We start from the raw sequence: 19864 nt of genomic DNA on the forward strand, positions 1-19864 counted from the left end.
TACTTATGTCCCCTGTTAACAACTGTCCATGACAACATAGCAAACTCAATCTACTGAGGAAGAACACAAGATGTAGCTTAAAGCCTCTAAAAAATTACCAATAAATTGGTGCTTTTGCAAAGATTTTTTTCCTCTCTTATCAAAAAAGACACAAATGAAATGGCTGCAATTCAACCTAACACTGAATATTTCAACTATTTTCAACTTCATCAACATCCACATATGTAAAACAGTCAACATCTACTGTAAATGTCAAAGTCTGGCTCTTTGTCACCAGCTGCCATTCTCCACCAGTCCTCCAGAGGCCCCCAGACTTTTCTACCTATTATCAGTAACGCTAAACTGTGTGGTTAGTGTGTCTTTGTTCTCATTCTGGTCTGTACTCTCTCAGATTATACTCAGCTCACTTATTAAGATGATTGTTGGCTTTCTTTTTATTACAGATAAGAGAGGTTGTAGTGTTGTTTGTGTATTTGAGTTTCATTCATGTGTATTCTGTGCTGGTTTTATGTATGTCAGTTTATTATTAAGAGGATTGTGGTTTATGACTTTCTGTTGCTCTGATTTTCCTTCTGTGTTTCGTTGCTCCTCCCCAGTCTGTTTTTCCCCCCGCCCCCCCTATACACCTATCCTGCATCAGTCTCATCTGCCCCGCCCTGCTCCCCGTGTTTCCCTCAGCCTATCAGCTGTCTGTTCTCCTGTTTCATCACCTCACTCCACTCACCTGAGCTTCTCCACTTATCTCCCCACCTGCACTTCAGCCTTCGTTAGTTCAGTAACTATTTTAGTCCCGAGTTCCAGTTCAGTCTGCTGCATTTGGGTCCTCCTGCTCAGGGGCGCATTAACATCACTGGAGGCCCCTGGGCTACAGAACTTTATGAGCCCCCACCCCGCACCCCCGCTACAGGACTTTATGAGCCCCCCATCCCTAAGTGGCTGACACACTATATAAAAACTCAATACAAGGTCATCTTTGGCTCTGTGCCATTGTATGTACCAATGTGTGTATCAAAATCACAAATGATCCAACATGCACTCACACACACATGCACACACACACACACACACGCACAATTACATCACAGCAATTACAACGCTACTTGGGTGTGAACACTTCATTGTTGCTGTAATTAATACAGTATATGACATATGAAGCATTAATGTTTCTTATATGATGAAAAAGTCCATTGGTAACATTAAATAGAAACTATTTCTAAGTTATCAGTGTTTTCTGGTGGTATTAAGTGTTTCTTTACACCAGTAAAATTTAGTCTCTGGGTTTCAGCACTAATATTTAAGTCCCGTTTCTATTAAGAACTTATATCCAGAGTGTAGGAGAACAAAATAAGCAGACCACTGAAAAATACAGAAAAAAGATAAAAGCAGATGTATTTGAAATGTATTAAATGTACAAACTGTTCTTGCTGAATTTACCATAACTGATACATTAGACGTATAAGACAAATTATGTAAATTATAAGCATCTGTCATTCACAGTTGTTTTGCAGATCACAAATAAGATAATTCACACCATTTTATTCTGATGACCTCAACAATTTGGTTTTTGTCTCAGACTGGCCACAGGTCGAGTTCCTTGTTCAAAACGGAAACACTTGTGGGAGGTGTCACGTAATGCTCCAAAAAGTCATGAGAAAGTCGGATGTGTCTTGTTGATCAGGTGGTTGAAAGCTTCTTTAAAGTTCACTAGTAATATTTGTCATGTCGTCCTCTCCCTCTCTCTCTTTGTGTATCTGAGTGGATTCTGTCACTCTCCAGCTGTACAGAGGACTGTCCCTGCCCTCACAGGAGCAGGAAAGCATCCATCACTGACATCAATCACTCAGATGATCTTTGGTTTGACATAGAAAAAACATTTTTAATATCTAACAAAATAATACAGTCCAATATATGAACTCCATGAATTAGCAACTACCATACAGGTTACGTTAAACAATAAATATATCTAACTTATTCACATCATGAATAGAGATATTGAACTTTAAGGATTATTATTTTACTGAAGAATAGTGAAAGTTCATCATGCATTAGTCCCCTGTTAACAACTGAACAATCTCCATGACAACGAAGAATCTCAAAAATTACCAATTCATTGGTCCTTTTGCAAAGATTTTATTTTTGTTTTGGTTAAATATGTCAAAAGCTGCAAATAAAATGTCTGTAATTCAACTTAACACTGAAGATTTGAACTACTATCAACTTCACCAAGCATCTGTAAAAATGAGATATAATTCATGAGTCATACTTCTGGCTCTTACATTTTCTCATTTACATTGGAAGAAAGAGAAAGAGAAAGCAGATGTATTTTGAAATTGATTAAATGTACAAACTGTCCTTTATGGTTACACCACTGTTGCTGTAATTAGATCAACATGCAGTACATATCATTTCAGCAAAGCCACACATCAGTCTTTCCTATCAAAATATATTTTCAGCACTAATGCAGTGACACAAAAGAAAAATCTAAACACTTAACAAGTTCTAAAAAATGATTTACATTACAAAGTACACAAATGTCTTCTTCATTCTATGATCACAGGCAGAGCCGTGCAGATCTGTAGGATTTATCACTAAAGGCAGCAGTACACTGATGATTTCACAACAAGTCTGTTTACTTTTAAATCTTTATTTAAAAAAAGATGCACTGAGCCCACTTTCACCAAGTCAACAACTACTGAAGTGACCTGAGAAAAAAGTGTAATTAGGCTCCATTTGTGATACTAGAGCCTAGGTTACTGTGATCAATTCAGCTGACACTCATTTGTTCATGAAGGTTCACAGTGAGCTGCTGAGCTGTGAACACTGTGGCAGAAATAGTTTTGTAAAGATTAACAACAGGTGAAAGATTTTACAATTACATTTTATACATTTTATATATTTATAGCTACACAGACACATGGCCAATCACTGCAGAAGGTGAGCAGAGAAAACTATTGTGATAGTTTCACAAAGTTAACATTCAGATGCAGAACTTCCCAATTCAACCACTGCAAAGGAGTCCGCTGGATGGTCCATCGTTGGTGGTAAGGTGGAGGTTTCAGCTTTCTTGTATTTCTTCTTCTTCCAAGTAAAATAGATGCAAATCCCAGCTAACAGAAAAAGACCCACAACTGCTGGTAAACTATATACAACCAGCCAGTTAACTGTTCAGATACAGAGACACAAAAATCACATGTCAGGTTTGCACGTTGACAACAAAGTTTATATTCACTAACGAAAGTACAACAAGCAGTGTCTGTTTGGTGGAAGACAATTGTTATTGGCATGTGTAATGTGAGTGGAGGGTTTAATGGACAATTGAATGTCACTCTGCTTACCCACAGTGTCTCTGTCAAGACAGGGTGAGTTTTTGGTTGAAAACAACCACGGTGATATGTTTGACACTGTCTCCTTACCCTCAGTGGAGGTCTTAAGGTCTGTACTCGTGATTGGAGGTGTTGTTGGCTCAATACACAGGGTGTTATTGGCTGCGTACACCCACTGTGATATATTTGTCCCATTGGATGAGGTACAGTTGATGAATATGAAGCCTAAAGGCAAAAAGAAAGATCAACTGTGAATAATTTACAGTATGATCATTAATTATCAAGTTGATTTCTAGTTACGTTGTGTCTCACCACAGGTAGATATGTTCTTTTCTTTCGAGACACTACTGATGTGATTCCTGACCGAGCAGACCAGGAGTCCTGACACATCTTGTTTCAGAGTGATGATGTTGGTCTCTTTACTTCCAGAGAGGAGCTGATGGTCTGTCAGTGTGTCTCCATCCAGAGTCCAGCTGTACTGAGGACTGTCTCCTCCCTCAGAGGAGCAGGACACGCTCATCTCTCCCTGGGACAGACACTCAGAGGCCAGACGGACAGAGGACACAGGAGCTGAGAGACACACACACACATTACTTTTGTTTAACCCTTAAACAGGCAGGAGTGGAAAATTAGATGTAAAAAATCCTTACTAGTTATGTCATTTGCACCTAAAGTAAGGAAGGAAGGAAGGAAAGGAGGGAAGAAGGAAGGAAGGAAGGAAAGGAGGGAAGAAGGAAGGAAAGGAGGAAGGAAGGGAAGCAAGGGAGGAAGAAGGAAGGAAAGGAAGGAAGGAAAGGAGGGAAGAAGGAAGGAAAGGAGGGAGGGAAGGAAGGAAGGGAGGAAGAAGGAAGGAAAGGAGGGAGGAAGGGAGAAGGAAGGAAAGGAGGGAGGGAGGGAGGAGGAAGGAAGAAAGAAAGGAAGGACAGATGAAGGAAGGAAGGAAGGAAGGAAGAAAGGAAGGACAGATGAAGGAAGGAAGAAAGGACAGAAGGAGGGAACATTTATCCTAACAGCTGAACTTAGATCTAAGGAAGGAAGGAAGGAAGAAAGGAAGGACAGATGAAGGAAGGAAGGACGGACAGATGAAGGAAGGAAGGACGGACAGATGAAGGAAGGAAGGAAGGAAGGACAGAGGAGGGACCCAGGAGGACAACACGAAAGTCAAAGAGTCTGTATCTCCTGGTGCACGTTGTCTGTTTAAGGGTTAATGTGGCCATAAACATATTCAGTGTTTACAATGTAAATTCATATAGAGAAGTACAGAATTAAAAGCTTCAGGAAGTGCAGCGTTAAACTGTAGTTATGTAACAGCAGAAGACTTTGAGTATTTCATGTGAAATATTTTATATATTTTACAAAGGTAAAATGAAGAAATAGTATTTGTATTGTAGTATGTGTGAAAGTGTTGTTTCATTTTCCAACATGATTGGTATTTTGAATTATTTTATCTTTATTTCAAATGATATATCTTTTGGTTTATTGTGAATAATACAAATTAAATTGTAAGTTATTTACCTTGAATAGACAACTGAAGAGTCCGCTGTTCTGATGCCTTTCCATTTGAATCAGTGATTTCAAGTGTATATTCAGCACCATCAGACCAGTTCAGATTATTTATCCTAAATGTTCCATTACTGGGAGTAAAGACAGATCCGGCCAAATTTTTTTTTTTTTTCACAAAAAGTATTATTAATGTTTTGTCTTTAAACAATTTGTATGTCAGTATTTCTGAGGCACTGTCCATCAGCTGGATCACCACAGTTCCTCCCAGAGATCCATAACACTGAGCTCCATCCTGTCTGCCGTCACAGTGAGTTTCAACACCTGGAAACATAGAAAAATACATTATTAAAAAATGTTATTATCACAAATGTGATAATTCCATTTCTACTAAAACCATAACAATGTTCTATGTATATTAATGTTTTAAAATAAAAACGGCTCTGTCTCTCCCAGACAACAACAGGGACCCATTGTAACGATCTATAGCGCATGGCGTGAAGCGCGTGGCGCAAGTGCCTTTGGGGCAGATCCGAATCCACTTTTGCTATTTAAACCATGATTTTAACAGCAGAACAAAAGGTCACTGCACCGGGTGCATGGTCTAAAAGGGATGGACTTAAGTCCCCTCATTAATCATAGGCGTGTTTTGGGCGTAACACGCGGTAAACCAATCGCAATCAGAGTGTCATCTCCCATTCCCTTTAATATCCAGGAGCGCTGTCACTTTGGCAGATTGCTATTATAACAGCACATTTACCCAGCAATACGTTTCAATAATATAACATGAGTTACTTTTGCTGAAAGGAAAGTTGGCTGATGAGCTGCTAACCTCACATTTAATTCATATTAAGGAAGAATATGGAGATATAACCAACCAGTCTGATGAGTGTAGAGGTGTGTGTGGTTATACTGCAGCAGCCTGGTGTCATCAGCTGATTTAATAAACAGATACTGACCACACCTCCTTTTGAGAAGAACACGCCCATGGGCGCACAGACTGGTGCTAGTGCATTTGCTATTTAGACAACGTGGGCGTAGGGTGAGAAAATGACAACTGCGCCGGGGGAAACTAACAAAGATACATGAGCCACGGCCGCCATCCGCTGTGCACCGACTGCATGACTTTGGGGCCCTAACCCTTTTTTTTTTTGGTCAGTAGCACAATCGCTTTCCTCTTCCTCAAAATAGCAAACTGACTGTGTTTGTTTGTCCACATATACAGAGCTTTATTTTTAGAGATCTGAATTTTTCCAAAAATAGAAAATTATATATTTATCTGGAATTTGTATAAAATGATGCACAACATATCTTGAGTTAACTCTCAGTAATTCCTGCAGTGCTTCCATTAAACACACACACACACACACACACACACACACACACACACACACACACACACACACACAGACAGTTAGTATGAGCACAATATAGTGTTTTTGTTTGTTTTTTCAACAATTATTAAAGACATAATTTTTTCTGTTTTTCTTTAACCAAAGAAAAACAGAAAAGTCACTTTTAAGTTGCTGCAGCTGTCAATTGACTCTACGACTGCATTTATATTTAGAAGTAATCAAGAAACCACGGATGGTTTCTAGTCTATTTGAGCTGCATTGCACATCACTGAAAAGCTTCTCACTGTACTTGATCCTACAACTGCATAAAAAGTCATATCTGCATGACATGTTACTCACAACATGTTAAATCCAATATTAACATGTCAGATAGTGAAACAGCTCACCATGAGAGACTCCCAGCAGCATCACTAACAATCCAACCACAGCTTTCATGTCTCCTCACTGTTCAGCCTCTGTTGACCCAGTGAGCAGCTTTCTTACAAACTTCTTTACTTTATTCAGTAGAAAACATGAACATCCTACACTGATCAGCCTGAAATGTTTTCTGTCAACCTCTGATAAGAAGGTGTGAAAAACAGAGTTCTGTTTCCGCTACACTTTTTATAAATGGAGAGGGGGAAGGGAAATGAAACTTAACTTTGTCACGTACTTAGCTACTAACCAGACAGAAAACCACACACCATCTTCTTTCACTGGTCATTATGTTGCCATGACCTCGTTATCTCCTCCATCTGTATGATTAGTTGCTCTATTTTTATGTTTCCTTCTTGTACTTCTCTACAGTTGCTGACATAGTATTTAGCATATGACAAACAAAACTCTGATCCTACATTTTACACTGACATTTACATTTCACTTGGCAGGTGATTTTGTCCAAAGTGGCACACACATGAGATACAATCCAAGCTACAGGTGACAGTGATGTTTGATCTCAGTCATGCAGTACCTAGCAGCTGTTTTCTACTGCATTTCAGTTCATTTTAATGATGGTCAAAGGACGTCAGGACAACTGAAAACATAAGACACAAACTGCAAGACTGATTGGTCTTTTTGTATGCAAAAAAAAAAAGATTGATTTTAGTGAATGAGGCCGTATTCTGTTTTTTTTAGAACAACAGCTGGTAGTTTTTTATGTAAACTGTCTATTTATTCTCATGAGGAAAAGATTAAATGTCATTTTAGCACAAATACATCTCTGGATCATCATGTTTGCATCACAGCTGAATATAAAATGAATTATCCTCACTGCTTTACAAAAAAACCCCAACTCCTTCAAACTTCAAAATGTTCACCTTCAAAGCTTTTCTGAAGATACTGGTTTGAGTGATTGTTTTTGTCTCAGACTGACCACAGATCCAGTTCTTCAATCAGAATGGAAACAGTTGTGGGAAGTGTCCAAAAAGTCAAGAGAAAGATGTGTCTTGTTGGTCAGGTGGTTAAAGCCTGGTTGAAGTTCACCAGTAATATTCATCATGTCATCCTCTCTCTCTCTCTCCATGTGTTTCTCAGTAGGTTCTGTCACTCTCCAGCTGTACAGAGGACTGTCCCTGCCCTCACAGGAGCAGAGAGGCAACCATCACTGACATCAATCACTCAGATGACATTTGGTCTGACATAGAAAAAATACTGTTAATATCTAAAAATATGATACAGTTCAATATATCAACTCCATGAACTATTAACAGCCATACAGGTTACATTTCATAAGCATTCATTACAAGACTGTTAAACAATAAATATATCAGTTTAACTTATTCACATCATGAATAGAGATATTTAGTTTCAAGGTTTATTATTGTAATGAAAAATAGTAAAAGTTCATATTAACATGTCACCAAATCTCCTTACTTATGTCCCCTGTTAACAACTGTCCATGACAACATAGCAAACTCAATCTACTGAGGAAGAACACAAGATGTAGCTTAAAGCCTCTAAAAAACAATAAATTGGTGCTTTTGCAAAGATTTTTTCCCTCTCTTATCAAAAAAGACACAAATGAAATGGCTGCAATTCAACCTAACACTGAATATTTCAACTATTTCAACTTCATCAAGCATCCACATATGTAAAACAGTCAACATCTACTGTAAATGTTAAAGTCTGGCTCTTTGTCACCAGCTGCCATTCTCCACCAGTCCTCCAGAGGCCCCCAGACTTTTCTACCTATTTTTAGTAAAGCTGAACTGTGTGGTTAGTGTGTCTTTGGTTAGTCTGTACTGTAATAGTGAAAGTTCATCATTCATCAGTCCCCTGTTAACAACTGAACAATCTCCATGACAACGAAGCATCTAAAAAATTACCAATTCATTGGTCCTTTTGCAAAGATTTTATTTTTGTTTTGGTTAATATGTCAAAAGCTGCAAATAAAATGTCTGTAATTCAACTTAACACTGAAGATTTGAACTACTATCAACTTCACCAAGCATCTGTAAAAATGAGATATAATTCATGAGTCATACTTCTGGCTCTTACATTTTTCTCATTTACATTGGAAACACTTTGACAAGATGTTCAGAAAAAAGATAAAGCAGATGTATTTTGAAATTGATTAAATGTACAAACTGTCCTTTATGGTTACACCACTGTTGCTGTAATTAGATCAACATGCAGTACATATCATTTCAGCAAAGCCACACATCAGTCTTTCCTATTAAAATATATTTTCAGCACTAATGCAGTGACACAAAAGAAAAATCTAAACACTTAACAAGTTCTACAAAATGATTTACATTACAAAGTACACAAATGTCTTCTTCATTCTATGATCACAGGCAGAGCCGTGCAGATCTGTAGGATTTATCACTAAAGGCAGGAGTACACTGATGATTTCACAACAAGTCTGTTTACTTTTAAATCTTTATTTAAAAAAAGATGCACTGAGCCCACTTTCACCAAGTCAACAACTACTGAAGTGACCTGAGAAAAAAGTGTAATTAGGCTCCATTTGTGATACTAGAGCCTAGGTTACTGTGATCAATTCAGCTGACACTCATTTGTTCATGAAGGTTCACAGTGAGCTGCTGAGCTGTGAACACTGTGGCAGAAATAGTTTTGTAAAGATTAACAACAGGTGAAAGATTTTACAATTACATTTTATACATTTTATATATTTATAGCTACACAGACACATGACCAATCACTGCAGAAGGTGAGCAGAGAAAACTATGGTGATAGTTTCACAAAGTTAACATTCAGATGCAGAACTTCACAATTCAACCATTGCAAAGGAGTCCTCTGGATGGTCCATCGTTGGTGGTACGGTGGAGGTTTCAGCTTTCTTGTATTTCTTCTTCTTCCAAGTAAAATAGATCCAAATCCCAGCTAACAGGAAAAGACCCACAACTGCTTTTAAACTACATACAAGCAGCGAGTTATCTGTTCAGATACAGAGACACAAAAATCACATGTCAGGTTTGCACGTTGACAACAAAGTTTATGTTCACTAACAAAAGTACAACAAGCAGTGTCTGTTTGGTGAAAAACAATTGTTATTGGCATGTGTGATGTGAGTGGAGGGTTAGGGTTAGTGTCTCCGTCAAGACAGGGCGAATTTTTGGCTAGAAACAACCACTGTGATATATTTGTCCCATTGGATGAGGTACAGTTGATGAATATGAAGCCTAAAGGCAAACAAAAAGATCAACAGTGAATAATGTACAGTATGATCATTAATTATCAAGTTGATTTCTAGTTACGTTGTGTCTCACCACAGGTAGATATCATCTCTTCTTTCGAGACACTATTGATGTGATTCCTGACCGAGCAGACCAGGAGTCCTGACACATCTTGTTTCAGAGTGATGATGTTGGTCTCATTACTTCCAGAGAGGAGCTGATGGTCTGTCAGTGTGTGTCCATCCAGAGTCCAGCTGTACTGAGGACTGTCTCCTCCCTCAGAGGAGCAGGACACGCTCATCTCTCCCTGGGACAGACACTCAGAGGCCAGACGGACAGAGGACACAGGAGCTGAGAGACACACACACACATTACTTTTGTTTAATGTGGCCATAAACATATTCAGTGTTTACAATGTAAATTCATATAGAGAAGTACAGAATTAAAAGCTTCAGGAAGTGCAGCGTTAAACTGTAGTTATGTAACAGCAGAAGACTTTGAGTATTTCATGTGAAACATTTTATATTTTTTACAAAGGTAAAATGAAGAAATAGTATTTGTATTGTAGTATGTGTGAAAGTGTTGTTTCATTTCCAACATGATTTGTAATTTGGATTATTTTATCTTTATTTCAAATGATATGTCTTTTGGTTTATTGTGAATAATGCAAATTAAATTATAAGTTATTTACCTTGAATAGACAACTGAAGAGTCCGACGTTCTGATTCCTTTCCATTTGAATCACTGATTATAAGTGTATATTCAGCACCATCAGACCAGTTCAGATTATTTATCCTAAATGTTCCATCACTGGGAGTAAAGACAGATCTGTCCTCCATCTCATTAGACACAATCTTATTATTTCTCACATAAACTATTATTAATGTTTTGTTTTTAAACCATTGGTATCTCAGTATTTCTGAGGCTTTGTCCATCAGCTGGATCACCACAGTTCCTCCCAGAGCTCCATAACACTGAGCTCCATCCTGTCTGCCGTCACAGTGACTTTCAACACCTGGAAACATAGAAAAATACATTATTAAAAAATGTTATTATCACAAATGTGATAACTGAATTAACAACCATGATAATATTTTATATAAACTCATGTTTTAAAACAGAAACAGCTCTGTCTGTCTCAGACCACAGTTAGTGTTACACAGGTCTGTTAGTTAATAGTTTATTTCCCTGTAGAGCATTTTTTCATTTAGATTAGTCTAGTGTTACTAAATTAACCTCATATATTCATCACAAACTCATTTTGTATGTTTTTCCACATATACAGAGCTTTATTCTTTGAGATCTAAACTTTTCCAAAAATTGTAAATTATATATTTATGGTGAAATTGTATAAAATGATGCACAACACATTTTAAGTTAAACCCTCATTAATTCCTGTAGTGCTTCCATTAAAACACACACACACACACACACACACACACACACACACACACACACACACACACACACACACACACACACACACACACAGTTAGTAAGAGCATGATATAATTGAGTGTGTTTTCGTTTATTTTTTTTTATTTTTTTTAACTTAAATTTCTGAATCCTCAGGAAAGAAGTTGCCTACGTTCACCCTAAAAGTATCATTTAAAACATTCACCTTTAGTATCTAACAACTGTCATTTTTACTGTTGAATTTTTACATTTATTAAAAACTTGAAGGACCAAGGACAAACAGAAACATCAGTTTCAAATTGCTGCAGCTTTCAACTGACTCTACGACTGCATTTATATTTAGAAGTGATCAAGAAACCATGGATGGTTTCTAGTCTGTTTGAGCTAACAGAAAAAGACCCACAACTGCTTGTAAACTTTTTTATATATCTTTTGGTTTATTGTGAATAATACAAATTAAATTGTAAGTTATTTACCTTGAATAGACAACTGAAGAGTCCGATGTTCTGATTCCTTTCCATTTGAATCAGTGATTATAAATGTATATTCAGCACCATCAGACCAGTTCAGATTATTTATCCTAAATGTTCCATTACTGGGAGTAAAGACAGATCTGTCCTCCATCAGATTAAACACAATCTTATTATTTCTCACATCAAGTATTTTTGAATTTTTGTTTTTAAACCATTGGTATCTCAGTATTTCTGAGGCACTGTCCATCAGCTGGATCACCACAGTTCCTCCCAGAGCTCTGTAACACTGAGCTCCATCCTGTCTGCCGTCACAGTGACTTTCAACACCTGCACATTTTAAAACAGAAGTTTGAAAAAAAGTAAACAATTTTTATCCTTAATTTTCTACAAAATGAAAGAAAAAAAGTCAACCCATAGATTAGTGTCTTCTAGTTACTTTTCAGATGAATTTGTTTAAAAACATGACAGTGTAGATATTACTACAGTATATAATATGTTTAAATTAACTGAAACACTTTATCATAGTCATCATAATAATATATATGATAATATATCATGACATGAGGTCATTATACATAATTAGTACTAGTAAAAGTTAATTAGCTTTATTATTAGCTTTATTATTATTAGAGTATTTTTATACTGTTTTATTTCTTTTTTTTAAATTTTGGTATCTGGTACCTGTGATTATAAAACAGTTGGTCTCAGCTAACAGTACAAAAACAATAATTAATTTGTTAATAAGTTAGCTTCACACAGGACATTGTTGCCACACAATGAAGCTTTGCGATTTGTGACGCCAAAATATTTCCTAACATGCACATACTAAAATTTGCTCATCATACCACTACAAATAAATACAGTAAAACAATATTTCTCTTGGAAAAACATGTTGTAATTGTGATCACTATTCAGCACTAATTCAATGAGAAAAAAAAAAGTTGCCACCAAAAAAACACACTCTTTGGACAGTGCAATGATCTGGGGTTGCTGCAGTTGGTCAGGTCTAGGTTCAGCAACATTATGTGCCCAAAGAATGAGGTCAGCTGACTACCTGAATATACTGAATGACCAGGTTATTCCATCAATGGATTTTTTCTTCCCTGATGGCACGTGCATATTCCAAGATGACAATGCCATGATTAATCAGGCTCAAATAGTGAAAGAGTGGTTCAGGGAGCATGAACCATCATTTTCACACATGGCTTGTCCACTACAGAGTCCAGACCTGACTCCAGACCTTAGCCCCATTGAGAATATTTGGGATGTGCTGGAGAAGGCTTTGCACACTGGTCCTCTCTCCCATCATCAATACAAGATCTTGGTGAAAAATGAATGCAACACTGGAAGGAAATAAATCTTGTGACATTGCAGAAGCTTATTGAAACAATGCCACGGTGAATGTGTGCCGTAATCAAAGCTAAAGGCGGTTAGAGTGTGTGACCTTTTTATTTTGGTGGCAACTTTTTTGGCCAGGCAGTGTGTATTGCATATAACTCGAAATTACCAGAGATTTGATCATTCAGTCAGTTCTGATCTTTGGTTAGTTTGGTAAGTTTGGTAAGATGGTTGTCACAGTCCAAATAAAACTGAATTAACTTTTGTGCTCTCAATTGATAGTTTCAAAATTCTGATTTGGATCTCATTTTTATAAAATTGATCAGCATTTAGTTAGTCAACCTGTGATTGTGTGAAGTTAACATACAGAAAGCTTTCAGATTATTGCAACATCAAAACATTTACTGTCACTCATTCATAGCATGTTGTGTGTCATACTCACTAGTTTTAAATGCACAGGTTATGCATGTCAAACTAATCCCTGAAATCTTAGTTGTCAGTTGATTCTTGTTAAAAGTATTTATTTGGTCAAAGCTTTTCCAGCCTGAAACAGTATTTAAGCTGCATCACTGAGGATGATGTCAAACTCTTTATATTGAGTACAAGTTATGTCTTGGCTGCATAAAATCATCAATAATGATTATGGTACTAATTTAACATAAAACATGTTATTAGCACACTACCAAATCCAATGTTAACATGTCAGATAGTGAAACAGCTCACCATGAGAGACTCCCAGCAGCATCACCAACAATCCAACCACAGCTTTCATGTCTCCTCACTGTTCAGCCTCTGTTGACCCAGTCAGCAGCTTTGAAACCAACTTCTTTGTTTTATTCAGTAGAAAACATGAACATCCTTCAGTGATCAGCGTGAAACGTTTTCTGTTAGTGACTGACCTTTCATAGAAAGGTGTGAAAAATAGAGTGCAATATTTAGCTACAGTTTTTCTAGGTGGGGAGGGGGAAAGGAAGTGCGACTTAATATGGTCACTGTTTACAAGACAGAAAACCACACACCTTCTTCTTTTTGTTGCTCTGACTTCCTCATCTCCTCCATCTGTATAATTACTGTTCTTCTGTTTTTATATTTCCTTCTTGTAATTCTCTACAGTCACTGACATGCTAATTATTCTATGATAAACAAAATTCTGATCCTATACTGTACACTGACATTTATATTTTTACTTGGCATGTGTTTGGGCTTTTTTTCCAAAACTGCATGTACACGAGAGACAATCCAAGCCACAGGTGACAGTGATGCTGAATGCCAGTCATGAGCATACTGTCCTGAGCAGGAAAAGATCACTGACCTTAATCATTCCAAAGACCATGGTTCAATATAGAATAATATTTTTAATATATAACAATAATCTAATGTCTAATAATATAAGTGTGGCTTAAAACTTAAAAGTAAAAGTTGTTATTCACAATACACAAAAGGAAACAGGATTGTATCTAACTGGTCATCTGGGCTTTTCATTTACATTGGGAACTGTTTAACCTATGTTTCTATTATTGTTCAAGACAATTGTCTTAAGACAATTGAGACTACATTCTGTGTTGCAGTTTTTGTTTCCCCTTTTTAAGAACAACCAGTGTATGGACTAGAAACTAGAAAAATGGGGACAGTGGCCTTAGCAGGACACTAGGTACTCAACTTTTAGCAGAAGTTTGGAAATGTGAAAGACTCATTGCACACCGCTGTGAAGGAAATGAAACAAACTGTATGTGAAGCTGTTGACATATAAACCACATACAATCCACAAACATCTTTCCTTTTCTGTTCTGTTACATTCTGACCCTTCAATCATCAGGTATTCTTGACAGCGTTGATCTTGAAGACACATAGGAGACCCAGTAAATACTATTAATAATAACAATAATAATAAACAAAAACAAAGTTGCTTGTACTTGACTTGTAGACTTTAGGCTGTATGATTTTCAGTCCAACACTAGACAGAAACTGAATCTAAGTTATTATTTATCCCATCTCACTCTTACTATCAGACGGACTCTGCAGTGTTACATTTACAGCATCATCTTCGCATTATGTGAAAACTCCATTCACAATCTCATATTTAAAACTCTTTTAATAAACATTACAACTAATCGCACATCAGTGATTCATTTTTGGTCTCTGGGTTTCAGCACTAATATTTAAGTCCCATTTCTATCATTTATATATTATGTCAATTATGAGCATCAGTCTATTACAATAGTTTGCAGATCAAAAATTATTTTTTTTTTCAATTTTATTCTGATGTTACCTCAAAAATAAAGCTGCTGCTACTAAAATTAAATTAACATGCGATATATCAACATTCCAGCAAAGCAACATTTCAGTCTTTTCTATTAAAGCTTAAAGTTATGTTCTCTCTTGTGTCTTGTAGTCTTTAGTTCAGTCCGTGGTGATAGTCATTCTCAGTTAAAAATCATCCTGAAGGCTTCTCTTTGACGTTATTTATATGAGCCTGTAGAAAGAAAGAAAAAACAGAATATAGTTCAATTATTCTGCAAATAATGTAAAACATGAGGCTTTAATGTTTTTACCAACACATTATTTAGTGATTGAAATTCTTTTATTGTCTAGTAATCAGGAATATATAGAAAAACTTACAGTTATGTTTATAATGCAGTCTGTGGTGAAGAGTCCTTTGGCTTGTAGTGATGCCCACTTTTCTTGTTACCACAGCAAAACCGCCGTACAGCAATCACCAATATCACTACCAGTATGACACCCACAACTGAACCGACTACAATCCAGATGAGCAACTTGCTTTCTGGGGAGGAGAGACCACACTGGTAATTATACAGTACATACACATTGCCTGTATAGCACTTAAGCGTAACTATTTGTCAACCTGGGTATTATTCATATACAATTTATTCACCACCACAACTGTACACATTTATGCAGACTGAGCACCCGCTGGTTTGTTATGTGTTTGTTAGAGGTTCCATTTCAGTTTAGCATGTAGCAGAAAACACAACAAGACGCTCAACTCTTCAAACTCTGAAAGTTTCCAAATTGCACAGACAAAAAGAAAAGGTACACACTATCCATAACCAGGTGGAATGTAACTAAGTATATTTACTCAAGTGCAGTATTTAAACACAAACTTGAGGTATTTGGGCTTTACTTTTACATTACATTGGTACTTGGTAGTTCTACTATTTCAGAGGGAAATGTGTCCTTGTGTCCTCTGCTACATTTATTTACCACTTACAGTTACTTCCAATAGTGGAGGAAGTACGCAGATCCTTTACTTCAGTAAAAGCACCAACACAGCAATGTAAAGATACTTTATTACAAGTAAAAGCCCTCCATGAAAGTAGTAAGTATGTACTAGCGCAAAAAAAGTGTTCTTAAAGTTTTAAAGTAAAAATGTAGTTCCTCTGAGTTTGGTCTGTCTGACTTATATATTATTATATATGACATTATGATTACTGTTGCATCAATGTGTAAGCAGCATGTTACTGTTGAAGCTGTTGGAGGTGATTAAAAACACTCTTCATCTAACTAAAATCAGCATGAAAAACTTTGAAATCTATAGCTATCCTTAGAGTGTGGAAGTGCTGCTATGTCGTTCACCACAACAGCCACAGAGACTATAAGAGGAAAACATTCTGGGCCCCATCGGCGCACAGCGGATGGCGGGCGTGGCCCATGTGTCTTTGTTAGTTTCCCCTGGCACAGTTGTCATTTTCTCACCCTGAGCCCACATTGTCTAAATAGCAAATGCACTTGCACCAGTCTGTGCACCTATGGGTGTGTCGGTCTCAAAATGAGGTGTGTTCAGGCGCATTGGTGCCACGTTGCTATTTTGAGGCAGAGGAAAGCTATTGCACTACTGACCATAAAAAAACAGGTCTAAAGTCACTGTTATTTAAGGGGCGCATCATCAAGAGCCCAATATGCTCCTATAGGCGGGTATGTAGGCAGCAGCACACAAACATGCAAAACATCACTAATAAAAGGACCACAATGTGAATTTGTATTATGATGTACATCAACATATTAAAAATACATGTCATATTAGTTAGTCAGTAATATTTATCGGATTTAATTAATTGTAAAAAAAAATGGAGAGTGCCGTTGTGGACAGTCCTAACAACCTTTGAAAGTCTGTAGCCTCTGAGATGCTGCACAGAGCGCAGTGCCATTACACACAGCCACTCACTGTTTATTAAATCAGCTGATGACACCAGGCTGCTGCAGTATAACCACACACACCTCTACACTCATCAGACTGGTTGGTTATATCTCCATATTCTTCCTTTATATGAATTAAATGTGAGGTTAGCACCTCATCAGCCAACTTTCTTTTCAGCAAAAGTAACTCATGTTATATTATTGAAACGCATTGCTGGGTAAATGTGCAGTTATAATAGCAATCCGCCAAAGTGACAGCGCTCCTGGATATTAAAGGGAATGGGAGATGACACTCTGATTGTGATTGGTTTACCGCGTGCCACGTGCTTCACGCCATGCGCTATAGATCGTTACAATGGGGCCCTCAGTGTTTCATTTCAGTTTATATGCTTTAAGATACGTGTTTGAGAAGGTTTCTGTTGAAGTGAAGTGAAGTTATAAGTTATAGCAGGTTCACACTGTGTACAACAGAAGTGCTTCGTAAGTATTGTAACCAAAAATCACAATGCACAAAAACATGAGAATAAAACCCTAGTTGACAAAGTCCAAAAGTTCTCTTCACACAAAGAGTTGCTGTGACTGCTGAGCAGTGAACGCCTCTTTTACAAAGCACCTTTCATCTGGAAACGTGACAGTGCTGAAGCAAGATTACCCACAGGCTATTAGTGAATATGATCAAACATGCACTGTTCACCATATTTCTAAATGGGTCTAAATCATCAGAGCATGAATTTTTAAAAAAGCATCAGTGCACTTTCAAGCATATTCTCAAACGTTCTGCATTCCTATCATGCAATGCAAGACTCAGGTGTATTTTCTTCTATTTTCACATACATTTTTAGTCATATATTGCAAATTGTACCTGAAAACCTCACCAGATTGAATAACTTTTTTCAGAGATATAATCTCTCTGTATTCATTTGGACTGAAACATTGTTCTGCTTTCATCAAATACTTATATCACAGTAAATACTGACTGAAAATCTGAACTAGTCAACTGCAGAGCAGTATAGTTTATGTCAGTAAATAAAGTGCACAACGTGTATTATATTAAAATGTAAGTAAAGTAAAGGAGGAGGTTTTATTAAGTAGTACTTGCCTTGAACATCCAGTTTCACATGAAGGTTTAACACCCCGTGCCCATTTTCATCAAAGCCCTCTATGATGTATTGACCTACATCACTCCTCTCCATGCTGTTGATCTTGAACGTCCCGTTGCTGATAAAAACTTCAGTTCTGTTTTGAAAATCTTTATATATATTCACCTTTCTGTTTTTCAGACTGAACACTTTTACTGATCCTTTCTTAAAGTGCAGTTGAGATATATTGGTCATCATCATTTGGATATACACAGGCTGTCCAAGTGTAGCAGAGCACAGAGTTGCATTCTTTGTGGCATTACATTTAGTCTCAGCAGGTGTAAGGAAAGCTGGGAAGGTACGATCAAAAGAATATGCAGATTAGTTTAAATTATTACACATATTTTCATGGCAGATTTATAAAGTGTTTTAAAGATAAGCATCTTACCATGCGTTAGTCCAGTCAACATCACAAGAAGAATAAGTGCTTGCTCCATATTCTTGTCACCCAGAATATCACTTAACACTTTAAATGGATGAATGAATTCCAGAGAATGTAGAAAGAATGATAGAACGGGATAGTAAACCTCAGTCCGAAGGTGGTGCTAGGTACTGAAAGGAAATGGTAACTGAGTGTCAGTTTCTCAGAGCAGTAGAATGGCAGGAAATGAAAAAACCGTCTCACTTCTGCTTGCGAAAACACATCTGTAGCAGCGTAGTGTGGTGTACTGATCGTGGTAAATAAACAGCATCTGAAGATTTTTTTCAAATTTCTATCTCTGTCGAAATCACGTCTTTAAAATCTCAAACTTGCCGTGGTCACCGTCATGGGACTGGGATGGCAGTTTCAACATCCTCAAAATGTGATGATCACAGTTGGCATAGGGGACTTTGATTTTTGTTTTGTTTTCAGGGCCCTTCCTCTTGATCCTTTAAGAAAAATGGAAATGAGACTTGGGCACATGTGGGTGATGGAAAGAGAGTAAAAGAAATCTAAATTCAGAAATCTTCTTGTAGTTCACATTTGAGGGTGGAGATCTCAGTCAGTGCCCAACACTTGGTCCTTGGTATACTGGATACTTATATGAACTAGTAGACATGCCACAGATATAAGTGAGTGGTTGGAGGGGCGGGGGGATATAACAACCTCTTTCTAATAACCTAATTTGAAATTTAAAGTTTTCTTTGTAACTTTTGTAATAGCAACACTGTTCAGTTCAGTACCACAACAGTGGATTGTCAGTAGACGTATACACAGATGGTTAAATCACTGAACTGACAAGTCACAAGTGACAATCCCTGTGATATTATACTGAGAAAATTATAAACTGTCAGTTCACCATGTAGTGGTTGGATCACTCTTAACAGAAGAGACAGCTCTTTACCATACCACACCCTTCATCAGTGTGACAACACTTCCTTATTTCTAATTCACATGTGACTCTAACTAACCAATCAGTCACTAGTCATTTACAAAAAGTTTCTTCTACATATTTTCATTACCATTTTGGGAAGTCTTAGCTTCTGATGACCTCTTAATAGCCCAGCCTATGCTTTTTTAATAAAATAACAGTGGCCTATTAGACCTCCAAACAATGCTGATGAGAG

At 37.1% G+C, this 19864-nt stretch overlaps 1 long non-coding RNA gene across 1 annotated transcript; it reads right to left on the reverse strand.

Annotated features, from left to right (window-relative positions):
• Positions 1-14935: 14935 nt before the first annotated feature.
• LOC128363247 (uncharacterized) lies at positions 14936-18860 on the reverse strand. Its single transcript, XR_008321658.1, has 4 exons — positions 18705-18860; positions 18273-18606; positions 15642-15800; positions 14936-15495 (listed from the first exon to the last, which is right to left on the reverse strand). It is a non-coding gene; the product is annotated as an uncharacterized LOC128363247 (long non-coding RNA).
• Between the last annotated feature and the right edge of the window lie 1004 nt (positions 18861-19864).

This window comes from Scomber japonicus, chromosome 8 (assembly GCF_027409825.1).
Source record: "Scomber japonicus isolate fScoJap1 chromosome 8, fScoJap1.pri, whole genome shotgun sequence".
NCBI classification, from domain to species: Eukaryota; Metazoa; Chordata; class Actinopteri; order Scombriformes; family Scombridae; genus Scomber; species Scomber japonicus.